This window comes from Eptesicus fuscus, chromosome 15, assembly GCF_027574615.1.
Source record: "Eptesicus fuscus isolate TK198812 chromosome 15, DD_ASM_mEF_20220401, whole genome shotgun sequence".
Classification (NCBI taxonomy): domain Eukaryota; kingdom Metazoa; phylum Chordata; class Mammalia; order Chiroptera; family Vespertilionidae; genus Eptesicus; species Eptesicus fuscus.
The window spans coordinates 33,713,049-33,729,632 of record NC_072487.1 but is presented as its reverse complement, the minus strand read 5'-3'; the positions used below and the strand labels follow the sequence as shown (position 1 = coordinate 33,729,632).

The following is a 16,584-nucleotide window of genomic DNA, read 5'->3' as shown; positions in this document are numbered from 1 at the left end:
CTGCTGCTGGCGCCAGCCCCAATCTCTCCGCGTGGTCAGCAAGTGTAAGCAGGGCCAGTGCCATCAGTGCATGGGAGTGGTGGTGGGAGCCGCTGCTGCTGGCAGACAGGGGACTGGGGGCTGCGGTGGGAGGGGCCGGGTGGGGGTGCGGAGGATGGGCCGAGACCCACCCCTGTGCCCACTGCAGCCTCATGGCCCACAGTTTCTTTCAAGGTGCACGAATTCATGCACTAGGGCCCTAGTATTTTAATAATTTGAGGAGAAACTCTTGAAATAATAAACTTGGCTTTCAGGTATAGGATTTTAAATAACACTTTGGAAGGCTGTTTCCAAAGAACTCTGGTACTTGATAACCCCAATACCCTTTGGATTCATGTCATAGGATTGCTGTGGATGTGAAATAGACAGGTGCCTTGGCTTATTTATTTATTTTTATTGATTCTTCAGTAACAGGAAGCAGAAATATCTCCTCTAGGGCAGGACCCTGTGTTATTTATTGTTAACATCACAGTGCCTAGCATAAAGTAGCTACTTAGGGTTCATGGGTTTCTGGGGTAGTTCAGCGGAAACTCTTGTCTATCACATTGTCACTAACTACTTAAATGTAGTTGATCAGAAGACATGCTATTGATTGGAGTATATCGGAGCAAAGAGAACATCAGAGAAAATATGGCCTTGCTGCTTTTTGATCTTGTAGAATTCATTTAACTTTTTTGAACTTGAGTTTCCTTATCTATAAGAGAGTCAGATTAGAACACTTAAGTTTCTTTCCTGTGCAAACATTACATGATAAAAAAAAAAAAAAAAAAAAAAGAGGAAACGCAAACCCCGGACCATAGACTTTTAAATAATAAGAATTTTGATTGAGACATCATCTATGCACGTCTTTGGCTTGTTCTGTAGATATAATATATGGGAAAGGGTTGTTTAGTTCTGAAAATCAGAAACACCTGGGTTTCAATGACTTTCTAATTGTATAGGCTAATCATTTCTTCTTGGCCTAATGAACAACAATAACAATACCAGTGGATTAGAAAACTGTGGTACATCTACACAATGGAGTACTACACTGCTATAAAAAAGAGGAATTCTTACCATTTGCAACAGCATGGATGGAACTGGAGAGCTAACTGAAATAAGCCAATCAGTGGAAGAAAAATACCACATGATTTCACTCATTTATGGATAATAAAGAACATTATAAACTGATGAACAAAAATAGATACAGAGGCAGAGAAGCATTGAACAGACTGTCTAACGACAGTGGGAAGGCTGCGGAGGGTTGGGGGCGGTGGGGGAGGTAAGAGACCAACCGAAGGACTTGTATGCATGCATATAAGCATAACCAATGGACACAAGACACTGGGAGGGGGGTGAGGGCATGTGCCGGGGGGTTGGGGAGGCTGGGAGAAGGTCAATTGGGGGGAAAAAAAGGAGACATATGTACTACTATTTGTAATACTTTAAACAATAAAAAAAGAAAAAAAACTAAAAAAACCCAAAACACCACCATGGAAATCAAAAGCTTTTTAGTGGCTATAGAGAAAAAAACCCCAAGAAATTAATCCTCAACTAAATTAAAATGATATTTGAGGATGGTATTGTTTAATTTACAAGGGACATTATGTCTATTTGGAAACCCCACAACTTATTCTTGTGTCTACCATAAACCACTGTAGATACCATCTTGCTTATTATATTTAAGCTGAAGAAGATACTATAACTTGCTTTCAGGGTGTTGGATTGGGCTCCAGGAATTGATTTATAACTTGAGGTGAAACCATGAAACCATATGGACTGCTGTCTGAGAATAAGTATGACCAATTGCACCTGTATTCCTCAAAGCAAACACTACTAAAATCTCAACTCAGCATACTTTTACTCTCAATAGTATTCTAAAGATATCAATCATATACGGCTTCATGGAAAGAATTCATTTAAGGGGAATTGACAACACTTTGTTATATTTCTCCAAAGTCCAAGCAGTAGGGGTCCAGGCATCAGAGTCTCTTAACTGTGAGAAGAGACATTTAATTCACCTTCTTATTTTACATACTAGGGGCCCAGTGCATGAATTCGTGCATCTTGAAAGGAACTGTGGGCCACGAGGCTGTGGTAGGCACAGGGGCGGGACTTGGCCCATCCTCCGCGCCCCTGCCTGGCCCCTCCCACCGCAGCCCCAGGTCACCTGTCTGCCAGCAGCCCAGCTCCCGCTGCCACCGCTGCCACACACTGACTGCGCCTGCCTTGCTCACACCTGCTGAAGGTGTGAAGCAATTGGGGCCAGCGCCAGCATTGGTTGCGAGTGGCAGCTGCTGCCCTGATCACCCCTCAGGAGCAGGGGGAGGTGGAAAAGCCCTCAGGGGCGATTGGGGCCGGCAGCCACTCGCTCCGCTGATGGCGCTGAGCGATCTGGGCACCAGTGTTGGGTGTGAGCTGCAGCTCTGGTGCCAGCAGTGGGACTGCGGAGCGCGGGAGTAACCACCAGAGGCTCGCCCTGATGACAGCAACTGGCGCCCCGCCTTGGTCTGGCACCCCCACTCACCTGTTAAACCATCCTGCCGCGGCCGACGCCCGCCATGTTCCGCACACGCCCCCTGGTGGTCAGCGCATGTCATAGGGACCGGTTGTTTGGTTATTCAGTTGTTCCGGATGTTCCGCCATTTGGTCTATTTGCATATTACCTTTTTATTATATAGGATAATACAGTTGAGACCTAGGGAGGTTATGGGATTTGATTAAGGGCACACAGCTAGTTTGAAATAGTCAGGACCCAAACACATGTCTCCTAACTCCTGGTCCAGGACTCTTTCTTCTACATCCCTGAACTCCCGAGTGTAACCATTACTTAATCCTAAGGTGTGTCTGCTATTTAATGTTTCCTATATGCTGAGGATGTGCTGAGCATTTTACATGCTTCAAGTCATAGAATTAATCCTAAATATAACTAATTTGACCACTGAGGAAATGGGGCTCACATGTTTGCATTACATGGCTACTAAATGGTGAGGCCAGAATAGAAATTCAGGCAAGTTAATTTGGAGCCTAAGCTAGGGTATATGGGCCACTCAGTTAAATTTGAATTTCAGATGAGCAAAACAATTTTAATTTTTTTAGTGCAATAGTATATCCTGAATATTTCATGGGGCAATTAAAATTTAATCAAGCATCCTATGTTTTTATTTGCTAAATATGGCAACTTTAGCCCAAGCTATCCCAGGGTTCTCCATCCCATGGTTGTTTTATCTCCTTGAGAAGTACGCTAGGTTCATTTTTCTGCTGCCATTTCTCTGACCCCATGATAACTTGAAATTAAAATCATCCTTTGTTACTAGTTTACATTTTGATTTCTTATAGTTAGAATTCATTCTAAGTCCATTGGGAGCTTGGGCTAAGAAGAGATCTGATTGGGAGTAAAATGGGGTTGCATGTTTTTGGGTATCGGATTTCAGAGGTGCTAGTTTCAATACTGAGAACTGCTGTGCAAGCCGTTTTCTAAGTTGGGTGGTTTCTTTCCCTGGCTAGGAGGCTATGGTTTCTGGTTTTCCACTAGGTTTACCCTTCCTCCTTTGTTTACCCCAAGATAACACTATTTTATGTAAACTAGGTCCATGGCCTACACGGTATTTAGTTTTACTCCAGGACTTGGAGCTGGGGGTATCAGTAAAACAGAAATCCTTTGGCCAGGCAAGGTAATTGAAGACTGCTCCTTTGTGTCCCTAGGAATGCATTTTCCCAAACATGAGGAGGAGAATTTTCTTCTTCACTCTTTTCAAGTCCACGCTGTACTGATACCTACACTGAGTCAAAGCCAATGCAAACAAACCTCAGGAATTCAGGGAGGTTTCATCGTTAGGAAACTTTTGATGTAATTCACTGTTTCCCCCCATGAGATCATCTCAATAGACATAAAATAAGCCTTTGATAACTTTCAACACCCATTCCCATGAAAAGAAACTGTAATCTAAGAGTAGAAGGAAAGTTTCTTGGAAAAAAAGAATATACAAGAAACCTATGGCCAGCAACATACTTAATAATGAAATATTAGAGACATTCCCATTAAGGTCAAGAGTAAGGCAAGGATTTAACATTTTCCTGGATGTGCCAGTCAATACAATGAATGGGGGAAAAAGTAATAAAGTAAGAGAAAAACAACATTGAAACATCACCTACTAGCAAGAAAATCCTGGATGATCAATTGGAAATATTAGGATTAATTAAAGGGAATTCAGGAAGGTATCCAGAAACAGGATTAATACATAAACTAATAGCATCTTACATTTTAACAGTAACTATTTAGAAAAATAAATAAGAAAAACTCCATTCAAAATGGAAAATAAATTCCTCAAATGTCATGCAATAAACTGGAGAGGGAATGTAAGGCATATGTGCAGAAAATAATACGATTTTCTAGAAGGACAAAAGAAGGTCTGAATAAAAGATGGACCATACATTTCCAGATGAGAATACTATATAGATGTTCATTCTGTCCAAAGGAAACTTTAACCCCCACCTCCAAATCCCAAGTGGGTTCTTTATGTCACAAGTTTACGAGCTAACATCATAAAATTATTCAAACCCAAAAGAAAAATTAGTCACCCCAGGAAATATGTAAATAAAAAGCAACAATGAGGTGCCTATCATTTGTCAGATAGTGTGAGAGTTGGTGGGGGTGTAGAAATGGGAATCACATTTGGTTTATGGAATTATAAATTGGTACATATCCTTTCTGAAATTCAACTTGATTTGGGCTATTAAAATTCAAATGTGTGAGTAAAACTGGATATTCTTACTTAAAAGAAAGTGTTATGCCACTATCTTACACCACTCATAAAAGTTAACCCAAAATCAATTAAAGAATTAAATGTAAGACCTGAAACCATAAACTCCTAGAAGAAAACATAGGGGAAAAGCTCCTTGACATTGGTCTAGGTCAGGGGTGGGGAACCTTTTCTCTGCCAAAGGCCATTTGTATATTTATAACATCATTCATGGGCCATACAAAATTGTCAACTTAAAAATTAACCTTCTATATTTGGTCAAACAATTAACTTACCACTAATGCCTTGGTAGGGCCAGACCAAATGATTTCTTGGACTTTATATGGCCTGCAGGATGAATGTTCCCCACTCCTGGAGGCAATGACTTCTTGGCTATAACACCCAAACCACAAGCAACAAAAGCAAAAGTAAACAAATGAACTAACAAACTAAAAAGCTCCTGCATAGTAAAAGAAACAACAAAATGAAGAGGCAACCTGCAAATGGGAGAAAATATTTGCAGACCATCTATCTGATGAGTTAATATCCAAAACATATAAGGAGCTCATACAACTCAATAGCAAAGCCCCCAAATAATCCAATTAAAAAATGGACAAAGGACTTGAACAGACATTTTCCTAAAGAAGACATACAAATGGCCAACATGCACAAGAAAACATGCTCAGCATCACTAATCATCAGGGAAATGCAAATCAAAACCACAATGCGATGCCACCTCACACCTGTTGGAATGACTAATATGAAAAATGTAAGAGCTAAGTGCTGGTGAGGATGTGGAGAAAAGGGAACCCTTGTGCACTGTTAGTGGGAATGTAAATTGGGATAGCCACCAAGGAAAACAGTTTGGAGGTTCCTCAAAAAATTAAAACCAGACCTACCATATGATCTAGCAGGCCCACTTTTGGGTATATATTCAAAGGAAATGAAAACAGGATATGGAAGAGGGATCTGCACCTCTATGTTCATTGCAGCATTATTCACAGTAGCCAAGACATGGAAACAATTGAAGTGTCCACCAAAAGATGAATGGATAAAGAAGATGTATATATACATACACAATGGAATATTATTTAGCCAAACGAATTCCTACTGTTTGTGATAAAATGGATGGACCTTGAGGTCATTATGTTAAGTGAAATAAATCAGACAGAGAAAGGCACTGTGATCTTATATGTGGAATCTCAAAACAAAACAAAGCCCCCTCACAACTCATATAAACAGTAGAATGGTGGTTGCCAAGGACTGAGGGTTTGGGAGAAATGGGAAGATGTTGGTCAAAGGGTAAAAACTTCCAGTTATAAGATGAATAAATTCTAGAGATCTAACATACAGCATGGTGACTCTAGTTAACAATACCGTATTATATACTTGAAAGTTACTAAGAGAATAGATCTTAAATGTTCTTGCCACAAAATTGTCATTATGTGATGTGATGGGTGTGTTAACTAATTTCATTGTGGTAATAATTTTGTAATATATACATATGAAGCCATTACATTGTACATCTTAAACTTAAACAATGTTGTATGTCGATTACATCTTAATAAAGCTGGAAAAAAGGGTGGGGACTCAAATATAAAAACATCCTATATAATAAAAGGCTAATATGCAAAATGACCAAATGGCAAAATGACCGGTTGCTATGATGTGCACTGACCACCAGGGGGCAGACGCTGAACACAGGAGCTGCCCCCTGGTGGTCAGTGCGCTCCCATAGTGGGAGCGCCGCTCAGCCAGAAGCTGGGCTCACAGCTGGCGAGTGCAGAGGCGGCGGTGGCGGGAGCCTTTCCTGCCTCTGTGGCAGCGCTAAGTATGTCCGACTTCTGGCTTAGGTCTAAGTTTAAAATAAGAGAAAAAGATCTAAATTTCTGAGAAAAAAGCATGATATAAATGACAAGTATAGTGGCAGTAGAAAAATAAATGTGCATATATGTATACAGTGAATGAAAATGTGTACAATTATGTGTGTAGAAATATTTGGAAGACTATATTCTAAACTGTTTATAGTGGTTATTCTAAGAGTTTAGAAGCCTAGAGTGATGGTGCTCAAGCTTCTTTCTTAGATGCTTCCATATTACTTTTTTTTTTGTCATAAAAATATTAAAAAGAATGGAAATCAGAGTCAAGTCCTGTTTTATTTTAATACTAGAGGCCCAGTGCCCAAAATTCGTGCACAGGATGGGGTCCTTTAGCCCAGCCTGTGCCCTCTCGCAATATGGGACCCCTTGGGGGATGTCCAACTGCCAGTTTAGGCCCAATCCCTGCAGTTGGACATCCGGCAGTCGGACATCCCTTTCACAATCTGGGACTGCTTGCTTCTAACTGCTTGCCTGCCTACTTGCTCCTAATCGCTTGCCTGCCTGCTCAGTGTGCATCATAGCAACTGGTTGTTCTACTCATTCCATCGTAATGGTAGCTTAGGCTTTTATATATATAGATTGGCAGTTTTGAGGTTTGGAGCAGGAATGTCCCCTTACTCCACGAATAAGCCCACAGCTAGTTTCTTTTAAACATCTTTCATGTCCTTGAATAGTGAGAAAGATATAAAGAAATAAACCTGTTTTTGAGCAATGACCATCCATTCGATACCGTATCTGTCTTTTGGTAACAACTTCTTGCCAGAGCATGGTAAACAAACAACAGCTTCATGGATTCTTCTAGAAGCAGAAGGAAGAGGGATCAAAGTTTCCCACAAACTCTTGGTGAACCTTGTAAAATATTGGTTATTCTGCAGGTTGAGAAAGTTGTGACTTCCATTTGTCTTTCATATTCTAAATATTTTCTGTGATTTAAAGCATTCATTACTTCCTTTTGCTGTCAAGGAAATGAAGGAAACGCATTTCAGTAGCACTTGCCTGAATGCACTTATCTCTAGCTACTGCTATAAATATGTAGTGGTCAGATTCTCCCAGTGCCCAATAAATCAAGATCCTTGGCCAGAACTTGACTTGTGTCCTGTGAAGAAACAGTCTCTTCCCCAAGTTATATTGTGAATTCTACAGTAACTACCTTCCCTAGGGACAGAAAGTAACCAAAGGTAAATGTGGGTTTTAAAAATGCTAATTTCATGTCTTGATTTACAACAAGCTGTGGAACATCTGTGTGAACTTGTGACTAGAGGGTGCAATTATGTTTGAGAGTCACTTACTAAGCACCAACTATGAGCCAGGCACTGTTTTTGGTGCAAAGGTACAAAGAAAAACAAGTCATGTTTTTTGTCCTCAGGGTGCTCAAAGTCTTGAAAGCAAGAAGCCATATTTGGGCCAAGTCAGAGGGTTGGCATTGAGTGGATTTACGAGGAGAAATCCAGCTTTAAGAATATAAGTATTTGATTTAAAATTTTTGAATATTTCATGGCCTTCTCTAATCAAAATGCTAGAATGATGTTGTCACTGTTGATGTTTTGTTCCTTTTTGGTGAGATTTTATTTGAACTCTTAGCATCCTACAAGGTCCTTGAGCACTGATAGAAACTGAGCTTCAGTTATAAGCATTTGAGGAAAGTGTAGAGTAACTCCCTCTCTACCAGCCTCCCTAGAATTTCCCTACAAATTCCCTCAAACTGAATATAAGGAGTCAGTTAAAAAAAGTTTCCAGAAAAGTGGGATAAGGGTACAAGTGTAGACATCCTTAATATATGAACTGAGCATACTGAAGGCAGTTGTTCGGTATCAGACTCACCCGGAGAATTGATTCTGGTTGTTGGGCCCCATCCCCCAGTTTCTGAGTCAGTAGGTCTAGGGGTGGGGTGGAGAATTTGCATGTTTAACAAATTCTGGAGGGATACTGATGTTGCTGGTCTGGGGCCACACTTTGAGAACCACAGCCTTAGGGCAATATCTTGAAGAGAAAGAGGATTCGTTTTAGAAAGAAAACTGATAGCATGATGCTCATCAGAGGCAGCTTTAAATGATGTGCTGTGAGGAACACAGGTAGTCAACTCAGCATCTTCCTTACCACAGAGAGGCAGGAATGTTCGTGATTGTATGTACAGGTTCAGACAGCCTGGGGTTTAATCTTGACTCAGACCCTCAGTAGACGAGTGAACTTGGGGGTGTACCCTGACTCCTCTTCGTCTGTTTCTCCATTTGTAAAATTAGATCTATAATTGCATATATGTCAGAGGCGCTTGTGAGGATTAGATGAGTTAATGTATGTAAAACAGCTAGTAAGAAGGCTACCACATGATAATCACTTGACTGGCATTATATGTTATTATTCTCACACAGTTGCTGGGTTTTGCTGCGCAGTAATAAACCAGGGGTTTTATGTCTTAAGTTTTCGCTAAATGCTTATACTTGTCTAGGCAAAGCTTCGGTACTCCCTCAAATTGATTAGGATCTAGCCTTATATTTCATTGTGATTGAGAAATCACCTTTAAACTTAAAAAAAAAAACACACCAACTTAATCCCAAATACATCGTTGTGGCCATGGCTGCAAATCTTTCCAAAATCCCAAATTCATGCTCAGGGGTGGGTGTGTATTGGTCCTCCAATTTTTTGAATCTTTCTGCTGAGAATCATTTGCTTTCTGTGTATCTCCTCAGAGTCCAAGGAACTGCTTTTCCAAGTTTACTGACATTTAAAATTTTCCAACTTGGCTGTCTTATACGAGAAAAAACATTTTACTCCTATTTTTAACTTCAGGGAGGTTTCTGAATATGCCTCGAGGAAGAGTGTTTTACAATGTAGGTTTATCATTATTCAGATATTGTGAGATCAGGAGACAACTGGAAAGACAGTTACTCACAGCTCCCCAGAGGAGGGGCCATAGCACTTCACTCAGGGCCACATGGGGAAGCACCAGGGTTGGCCAGGAGGCAGAAGGAGCAAAGAGAAACCAGGGGCAACAATTTTTCTATGGTTTCTATGGGAAAGTCAAGGTAGGGTAAGCAGGTTTAGGATTGGCTAGTTGAATAATTTCAGTGGGCTGTGGGGCAGAGGGGGCATCCCTAGTTGTCTTTTGCCAGATGCTAAGATGATTAGGACAGGTGGGTAGTGGCTCAGCTATGAGAACCCATAAAGGAGATGATTGGGTTTGGGCTTTGGATTGCTTAGATTTTACATGAAGGGTGTGCTCCCTGGTGACCTATTTGCTATCTCTAGGAATTAGCTAACCCTGGGAGGGGGCAGTCCTTCCCTAGTCACCAAGGTCCCAGATGCCAGAGCATCAAGAATACAGAAAATATGGTTAATTCAAAGAGGGAGTTGCTTTGAGATGAAGTTGATTGCGAGCGGCCCTCACTGGCTGGGTCACTGCTTAACAGGTCTTGGGATCCACTCATTTGATTCTCCACTGTTAGAGACCTACATGCCATGGACCAATTCAAATTCACCTGAAACTGGTGTTACTTTATTAATGTCCAAAAGGAAAGGTAGAGTCTTTCCATCCCTCTAGTCTAGAATTTCCTGATAAAATGTAGGAATGTCCAGTTAAATTTGAATTTTAGATGAACAGTGAACATTTTTTAGTGTATGTATGTCCCAAATACTAAAATATTTTCCTTGTTTATCTGAATTCAAATTTGACTAGATATTCTGTATATTTATTCACGAAATCTGGTAACCTGACTCTCTTCTATTCTATCACCTACTCAGAGCTTGAAATATTTGTTGAAATAATGAATCCATAAATCCCACTTTGGATTGAATGATTTTGTTTCATCTATGCCTGAATTCCATTCTTGTGGAAAATTGACCATTAATACCAATTTTCATATGTGTTCTTTTCTTCTAAGCCTATTGGCTCTTGTAGTTCCTAGTTCTTGCAGTGTTCCTTCTCTCATATCTGAGGCTTATCCCCAGCTCCCAGACCCAAATCTTGAGCTCAGTTAGGTCTTGGGAGTTTAAGGAGCTGTCAGGACTACACAGAAGTCTTAGAGCCAAGTTGAGCTTGCAGCCCAAAAAGGTTAATTAAAATGATCTTTCAATAACCTGTCCAACATCCCAGAGACTCTAAAGCTAAGGACTGAAATTCTTCTTGCAAAAGTTACCATAAATATTCTTATTTCCAAATTTAGTAGCCATTTCTCCAATATCATTTTTTAGGCCAATTTATTGGGATTTATATGAATACAAAGTTAGACAGCGAGGACTGGGTGTTACCAAAAGAGGGCACTGATCGTCTGCTGCAGGGCCACTTCACGAGCATGCTACGGGATTCTAATGTAAAGTCTGGTTAAGAACTTGACCTTATGAGATTCCTCGGGGTTTGATTCTTTCCCTCTTAATTCTCTCACCACGGTGATCTTGTTCATACCATTTTAGAATACTTGCCCTCAAATTTACATCTCTAGGCAGACCTCTCATCTGAGCTCCAGGTTCACAAATCTGTGTATTTGGTATTCTACTTGGAGTTCTTCCTGATATCTCAAAGGTAGGTATGTATTTTGCTCTCCAAATCTCTCTCATACTTCTAGTGTTCTCCAACATGGAAATTGATAGTAACATTTATTCAGTTGTTCTGGCCTGAAATTTGGGAATTAACCTTAATTCTCTGCCCCCCTAAGTCCTCACTTTCATCCAGCAGCAAGTTCTCCATTCAAACTCCAAAAGACACCTACAATCCATCCCTTTATCTCTATCTCCACCATTTCATGGAGTCTTATATTCCACCATCTTTCTCCTAATTTGTCCCACCCCTTTCTTTTTGCCCTTTTACAATAATTTCTCTCCCTAAAACAGCCAGAGTAGTATTCTCACATTGTGGATTACTATGTATCCTTCTTTTGTATAAAATTCTTTATTGACTACTCATTCATTGAGTTAGGAATAAAATCCAAACTGCTGAATGTACTCTTCCAGCCATTCAGTCTTCCAGTATCACTCTGCCCTACCCATATTGGTCTTTTTTTAGCTCTTTAAATACACCAAATGCTTTCCTATCTCAGGGTCTTTATACTTGCTGTAGCTCTGTCTAGAATGCTTTCCTTCACATGGCTAGCTTTGTCTCAACCTTTGCATTGCAGCTAAGTGGCACTACGCCAGGAAACGTGCCCTGACCACCATTTCTAAAGTAGGTTTCTTCCCCCCATATTCTCTACCTCAACGTCTTATTTGTTGTTTTTCATAACACCAATAACATTTAATAATTATTTTGTCTCTTTGTTTTCCTTAATTAGAGTAAATTTATTAGGGCAGGATTCATGCTTGTTTTTTTCACTGCAGTACATCAAGTCCTGGTATAGAATTGGCTCCATAAATATTTTTGAATGAACGAATGACATGGGACCTGCTTGTCATTCTACACTCTTATCAAAAATGTGGAGTAATGTCACTTAGTCAAACTTCATCTGCTTCCAGAACCTACCTGTTTACCTGCCTACTTACCTAGATCTCTGCAGATCGCGGATAGTAGTTCCTCTTTTTTGTTTAACCTGCTCACTTGTCATTGCTCATCTGTCAGATTCAGATGTTTCTATATTGCACTTACCATGCTGAACTTTCTGAAACTAGGTCTGCTCCCATTACATAGGTATTTTTTATCTAAAATATTTTTTCTTTGTTCTGGGCTGCTGCAATTAACTCTCTATGCCCAAATGAGTCATAGGAAGGGGCAGATTAGATTCCTTTACTTTCGGAATAGATTAGAAATTCATCTTCAGATGTCCATGGTTGTATGTAATTGTCACCGCCCCCCTCTCCCTTTTCCAGTAAACTGATAGAGTAGACCTCAAGTTCATTTAAAGGAAAGTTTCTTAGTGAAGAATTTTAAAGAAAAAGTTATCACAAACGTTGTCTGTGGTACAATGCAAGCCTTTTGGACAGGACTACATGAAACTAACATAAATAGCAAAGCAAAAAAGGTATGTGTTTGTGTTTATACTGCCTTGTTAAAATCTTGCAGGGATTTTTGTCATGCCTTCTCAATGAGACCATAAAGTAGGAGAGTAGGAGCTGTATTGAATAATTTGTTTTTCTGGAAGATCGCCAGCAATATGCCAGTACATTCTTATCCCCTTGAAAGATATTTGACTGAAGAGACTCCAGTCAATAAGAAATGGGGTGTGTGTGTCAGAATGGAGAGTCCACACTGCAAATTGTGGGACCATATGGATATGGAAAACAGGAGTGGTACATTTCTAATCTGTTGGTTTATGACAATATTTTTAACAGGCAAATGAAATAATTATTTCCACTTCCCCAAGAGGGGATCAGGAAGAACATGGAAGCACTTGAAGTAATTGATGGGATCTACTGTTAATAAAAATAACACAGGGAAGACGTAGCTTAGGAGGTCTCTGATGCCTCCTTCTACTAGTATGGTAGACATACTGCTCTCTTTGCATCTTTGTCGTGGTTTACTTCCTTTTTTCTTCCTTTTTTCTTCTTAAATCTGCTGCTAGAAGTATGGCTGAGGTAGTTGAAAAAATTGATGGTAATTGTGATGGGGAAGTTCACTCAACTTTTGCTAGTACAATTCCTACCATTTCCTTTGTTGTTCTGAGGTTGATTAAAAAAATTATAGTTTGCATACAGTATTTTGTTAGTTTCAGGTATACAACATAACAATTGACATTTACATACCTTATGATGTGATTTTCATGGTAAGTCTAGTCACCATCTGTCCCCGTAAAGATTATTATGATATTCTTGGCTATATTCTCTGTTCTGTACATTACATGGCTTATTTACTTTATAACTAGAAGTTTATTCTGAGGTTATAATAGAATTGGGAAGTCATGCCTTCTTGGACTATGGCTGGATGGTTGGGTGACCAAGAGCCCTAGTTTCCCAGGGATGTCCCAGTTTCAGCACTTATAGTCCCATAACCAGGAAACCCCTCAGTCCTGGTAAGACTGGGAACATAGCTAAGCTCACTGGGTGGAACACTGGCAGATCCTTGGGAAAATAGAAAAATGGGTGAAATGAACACTGGTATCTCTGTCCAGTATATTTTTCTCTAAAGAAGCCACTCACCTGGCTACCCCCTACCCTGTCTCAGCTCCAAATAAAAATAAGTTAACATATAATAATAATAATAATATAATAATAATAATATAAATAAAAAAATAAAAATGTGCTTATATTTTTCATTTATACCACTTTTCTTTTTTTTTAATTAAGGTATTATTATACCACTTTTCCATGCCTTTGTCCAAGACTCTTCTTTGCCTAAAATATTCTCTCCCCACCTTTTATCTACCTTGAGAACTCTTACTTATCTTTAATATCCATCTGAGATAAGCTCTTCTCTCACAGGCTTCAATGCTCCCTCCTCCTGCCAGAAATTTAGTTACTTCTTTCTTCTTTGTACCTCCTTTCAAGGCATGAATGTGTGTGTGTGTGTGTGTGTGTGTGTGTATGTGTATGTGTATATATATATATATAATATATATATATAATCTACACTAATAAAAGAGAAAAATGCTAATTGACCATACCTTCGCTACGCCTACAGCCAATCAGAGGGAGTATGCAAATTAACCCAACAAAGATGGTGGTTAATTTGCATACGCTGAGGGAGGGAGGAGTGAAGACTGAAGACAGCTTAGAAGGAAGAGGGAGGAAAAGCAAAAAGCAAGGTGGCTGCCAGAGGGAAAGCACGGGCAGCAGTAGCGGTGGCGTGTGTGGTCTCAATGACGGTGGCGGTGGGCGGGGCGGGGTGGGCAGCAGCGGCAGCTGTGTGCACGGCCACGACAGCCGCTTGCAGGAATCTTCCTGCAAATGGGCTCCTAGTATATGTGTGTGTGTGTGTGTGTGTGTGTGTGTATATATAAATTTATTGATTTGAGAGAGAGAGAAACAATGATTTGTTGTCCTACTTATTTATGCATTCATTGGTTGCTTTTTGTGTGTCTTCTGACTGGAGATTGGCGTATCAGGACGATGCTCCAATCAACTGATCTACTTGACCAGGGCTTCAGTGTACAAATATAAATTAACTAGAGGCCTGGTGTATGAAATTCATGCACTGGGGGGAGGCTGTGTGTGTGTGTGTGTGTGTCCCTCAGCCCAACCTGTGCCCTCTCACAGTTCAGGACCCCTTGCTCCTTACCATCTGCCTGCTCGCTGCTCCTTACCGCTCGGCTCGCTGCTCCTTAGTGCTGCTGCTGAGGCAGGAGAGGCTCCTGCCACCACCACTGCACTTGCCAGCCGTGAGCCCAGCTTGTGGCTGAGTGACACTATCCCTGTAGGAGCTCACTGACCACCAGGGGGCAGCTCCTGCATTGAGCGTCTGCCCCTGGTGGTCAGTGCACATCATAGTGACCGGTCATTCTGGTTGTTCTGTCATAATGGTCGCTTAGGCTTTTATTATATAGACTAGAAGCCCAGTGCATGAAATTCAAGCACTGGTAGGGTCCCTAGTGGCTGCTGGCTGCCCCTCAGGGCCTCCCTCCTTCCCCCCAGCCGGCCCCACCCCCTGGTCGAACTTCTGGGCGACCTCCCGGTCGAGGGGACAATTTGCATACTATGCTTTTATTATATAGGATTATTGCTAATGGGAATATGAGCCAGTTAACTTGGGTCTGTTTAAATGTGCCCAGAATTGGGGACCCACTCATTGAAGGTGTGAGGGCAGACGTTATGCTTGGAAGTACCTGCTGCCTTCATGTCTCTGTCCCCAGGAGTGTCTAATATTCTCCCTTTCATAGTGGCTAGGTAGAGGGGCAGTGAAAGAATATCTTCATGAGAGCCATTTGGGGGTATGAGATATAAAGAAGGCAATTAAATATGAAATTTATGTGACTTCTATGATAGGTCAGACTTCCTGCTGGGCTTGTCTCTTGCTTGGAGGGCTCTAACAGGAAATTGGGCACTGTGGACTCACATGGCAGGAGAGTTCAAGAAGAGTATTTAATGTAGCTCTTTAACATGTGGTTTGAGAGCACCAGAGCCCAGGTATGACTTCGTGAGTCTCCCATTTCAAGGCCTCCTATGATGGAACGCAGCATGGGATTTCCCCAAATTTAGAAGGCAACTGTGAGTTATCTCTTGATGTTTGATGGCAGTAGGATGCGTCAGTATAATGGGAAACAAAAAGCTGTCAGCAGCAGGGGTATATCTGCCTCCTAAAGTCTTTCACAGACTTCCAGTGTAGCATTAATCACAGTGGCTTATAACTTTTATTTTAAAACGAAGCTTCATGCTAAACCTGTATCTTCCTGGGTCTCCAGTACCAAAAAGAGTTCCTTACCAAATAGTAAGCACTCAGCAGATATTTGTGAAGTTGAATTGAGTGTATAAATTATTGGTAATGACTGAGCATTATAGTGAAATTGTACTATATATTGTAGAATATGGTCCTAAAGCAAGCAAAAATCCCTTAAATCACTTTGACATCATAAAGAATGCAAACAGAAACACTGTCTCTCAAAAAACTCAACATAGAAATCCTTTCCTCCTCCTTGGGTTAGAACAGTTCTTTGACAAAATGAATTACTCTGCTCATGTTTTAGGGATAATTGCAGGGCATAGATGTTGTATTTTTAAATATGAAGATTACACTTGAGTTGGTATGCTGACACAGAGAGAAACATGTGGGAACTAAGAGAGATGAGGCAACAGCAGATTCACATCTCACACTGCACTCCTATTTTAGGACATCACCTGAATGAAAGAAGTTTCAGATAGAACTGAACTTTAAAAATAGTTTCTCTGTAGTGAATAAGTTGAAATAGTATAAGCAAGAGTGCACATGTATCTGCTATACCTTCCTGGGGTGTTTGTATTTTACAATGCTCAAATCTTGAGCAAAAGAATTATCTTCTAACCATTTCTTACAAAATGTGCTTATTTCTTTTTGAATAGGAAATATAGTTACTCAAATCACAATTCAAAAGGTATAACAAGGTATACTATGA

The 16,584-nt window shown here is 40.5% G+C and overlaps 1 long non-coding RNA gene across 1 annotated transcript in view; it reads left to right on the top strand.

The window, feature by feature from the left end:
• Nucleotides 1–15,502: 15,502 nt before the first annotated feature.
• LOC129151647 (uncharacterized) overlaps nt 15,503–16,584 on the top strand; it is a 101,803-nt gene continuing 100,721 nt past the window's right edge. The window contains exon 1 of the long non-coding RNA XR_008558303.1: nt 15,503–15,703. This is a non-coding gene — a long non-coding RNA (uncharacterized LOC129151647). The remainder of the gene's footprint in view (nt 15,704–16,584) is intronic.